Source organism: Bactrocera latifrons, unplaced genomic scaffold (assembly GCF_001853355.1).
Source record: "Bactrocera latifrons isolate USDA-ARS-PBARC rearing strain unplaced genomic scaffold, ASM185335v1 scaffold_6, whole genome shotgun sequence".
Classification (NCBI taxonomy): domain Eukaryota; kingdom Metazoa; phylum Arthropoda; class Insecta; order Diptera; family Tephritidae; genus Bactrocera; species Bactrocera latifrons.
The window spans coordinates 992,937-996,273 of NW_017537267.1; the positions used below are offsets into that span (position 1 = coordinate 992,937).

General features: G+C 29.7%; 1 protein-coding gene across 1 annotated transcript in view; it reads left to right on the plus strand.

Moving 5' to 3' along the window:
• Positions 1–3,337, plus strand: part of LOC108974948 (nucleoside diphosphate kinase 6) — a 75,652-nt gene that overhangs the window by 4,435 nt on the left and 67,880 nt on the right. The window lies entirely within an intron of this gene.

A 3,337-nucleotide genomic window follows, 5' to 3' on the forward strand; every position in this document is an offset into this window, starting at 1 on the left:
TTTTTTTTTTTTTTTTTTTTTACTAAGTAACCTGCATACCAAGATATCTCAATTTTTAATCCAGTTACAGCTTTCATGGACGCTCGAACGAACGGGCGGACAGACAGACAGTCGACCAGATTTCCACTTTTCTCATCACCCTGATCATTTATATATAAGTATATACTAGAGGACCCGTCCACGTTTTACTGTGGCTGATACATAGGTAGTACAACTAATGTCATATATATGATTTCTATTATTTATATTATAACTATTAGTTAAGGAGATTTCGCATTTTTGGTGAAGCTACTTGTGTTAGTTTACAAAAAAAATAATCAAAAAGCATTTCGTGCTTTAAGAATGCTTTGGTTTTTGGGGGAAAATTGAATTTGGGCTGTGCACCAGTGAAATCAAGCGAGTCGAGTTGACAGTCAGCCTAGTGGACTGCATATTATGAAACGGTTCTCTTGCGTGGCAATACAAAAAATTGGCTGGCAAGCTTATGGCATCAGTCTTTTGGGATGCCCGTGGTATAATATTCATCGAATGATTACTGAGCCAGTTTTAACTCATTGCACTGTGCATTTAGTTGCAGTTTTATTTCACTATTCCCAATATTTAGCAATTTTATTATTTTTTGGGAAAGATCAGTTTGAAATATATATACTTCATCGTTAAAGTTTCAAAATTGCACTGATCTGTGCAACGCTTCGAAAAGATTGCTATATATCTCAAATTATAATAGACCTTTTTATCAACACCTCAGTTATGCCGCTATATTTTCATTCTAGAAATCGCGTTTGGTTTGTTGTAATCTAACAAAGTATCCGAAAAATTAGTTTCAAAAAACATTTGCCAGTGGATCAAATTGTGAATCTAAACCATTCTCGAATCGCCTTGAATACACCAAAAAATTTCATCAAAATCGGTCCAGCCGTTTAGGAGCAGTTCATTTACAAACACACGGTCAGAAGATGTTTATATATAAAGATATAATCGTGTTACGTACAACCGTTAGGTTAACAAAACTATAATGCTCTGTAGCAGCTGGTTGCAAGAGTATAAATATATCGCGGAAATCAGTAATTTTTCAGAGGGTCACACCCTGTTCAGGGTATACAAATATTATTAAATAAAAAATTCCAAATTTTTTTTTGTAATTGATGATTTATTGATAAATTCTCAATACAAGTTTACAATAGATTTTTCAATTTTTTTTGTTGTAACCATAACTTCGAGGTTGTAGTAAATTAAAAATAAAGTTCCCAAAAGGATTAAGCATATATTCGTATAACAAAATACTATATAAAAAGTATAATCATAAGACATAAGTGTAGAAAAACTGTTTCCAAAATACATATGCACATGCATCGGTGTATGTATGTATGTATGTATGTACATAAGTATATATATTTGTCGTTGATAATTTGTTAATTTAAAACGCTGCTCTTGGAAATCTGGCGCAAATGTTTCTCATATTAAATGCTGAAATGCTCGAAAATATTGTTGAGTTAGAGAAAACATTCATACATATTTATATATGTATGTATATGCAAATATAGCTTTTTATTATACATACATATTACTGTTTTCTATACATTGCTGTTCTACGTAGCGGTTGTTTAAAGTGTAAATGACACATATACATAAATACAAGTGTACATATAAGCATTGGCTTATTATACAAAATGTTTAGTACTTTGTCTTTTTAACTTAATTTAAAAATAATTATACGAAATTGAGAATGATAATATAAATTTATTTTTATTTTTATTTGCTTCATAACGCATACTACTAAACGAACTTCTAAACAAATATCAAGTTGTATCTAGCTAGTAGTAACCGGTGCGCATTATTTTTGTGAGATTTTCTGGGATTATTTTTCTATTTTTATTTTGCTTTTTTTNTTTTTTTTTTTTTTTTTTTTTTTTTTTTTTTTTTTTTTTTTTTTGCGCCTTACATTGTCGTAGTTGCAACGGTTTTTTTAATGTATTTTTTTTAGCTTTACACACAGCATTTGCTTCTATGCAAGTGTTTCATCATAATAAATTCATAGCTCGGCGTTCTTACTGTGTATAAAGCGGTGTTATTTTTGATTTTAGGTTATGTTGTCTAACAATTTCTGTATAAGTAGACTTGCAGTTCTATAATTCTAAATTCCATTGTCCTTTAAGTAAATAATAAATATTTAAACGATTTAATGCCTATAGCAGTCCCATGGTTTTCACAATTTTTTCCGTTTAGGATTTTAAAACGATTCTAAAATATACATACATAGAGCGAATTTAGTCTAACTTAATGTTTTTTGCGTTTTCTTTTGCTTTTTTCATATACTTGTACCCAATTAAAATATTGCTATGCGTTCAAAATTCTGATTTGTTCAATGAAATTTGGCTGACGATGACAGCTAAAGGCCAATGGGCGGCATAATGCTGATGCTGAGTGAAGAGTATATAATTTAAGAATATTTTTGAATTGTATTTTTTGAGTTTGAAGCAATTTTTTGTTCTTTTATTTTTTTGCAGAAACGTATTTTTTTGAATTTTCTTTGCAGCTCTAAGCCTGCAGAAATGTAAATATTTTGAGTCATATCGACTTGTGAGCCAAATTTTTAATCTGAAAGCGCTGATAGTAGGAAACTCTATTGATTTATTTGATTTTTGAACAATTGAGCAAGTAGCCCCTCACCAAGTAAACTTTTTTCAGTTATGGTTCTTGTTATGGTAATGATTATAACTCAAACAATTTACTAGAAAACGCCTTAACTTCACTCAAATGCGGACTTCTCAACTGTCTCCTTCTCTATAAACGGTTTTTTTTTTACCAGCTGGATATAATTTATCAACAAGTAAATATTTTTCACTCAGCTTTATCGTTGTTAATAGAAACATACCTCATTAAAGTATTTATAAGACGTCATAGCATCACTCGTATAACAGTTGTTTAGCTGAATCAGCTGTTGCTGCTCACTTTTGCTATTGATTTCTTCATGATTTAAAAAAAAAGCTTCAGCTTCGCTCCACCTTTTATCAAACGTCAGCTCATAAAACTAATATCCGTAGTACACATAAATTCCTAAAAAATTTTATACCATAATATACCACAAAATATAGCATATAGAAAAAAATCGCGAGTACACATAGTTATTATGTATTATGTACCTAAATATACATATAAGTCCTAATAATATCAACGCACCTAATTAATCAACTATTTTATAGCACTTCAAGCTACATTTTGCACATTTAATGTACGTTTTGAAACAATTATATTGATTTGTAAACGTTTTACTAAATTTCGGCAACAATCTGATGATTCTAATAAGCTTATAGCTAAAAAATATATAATATAGTAT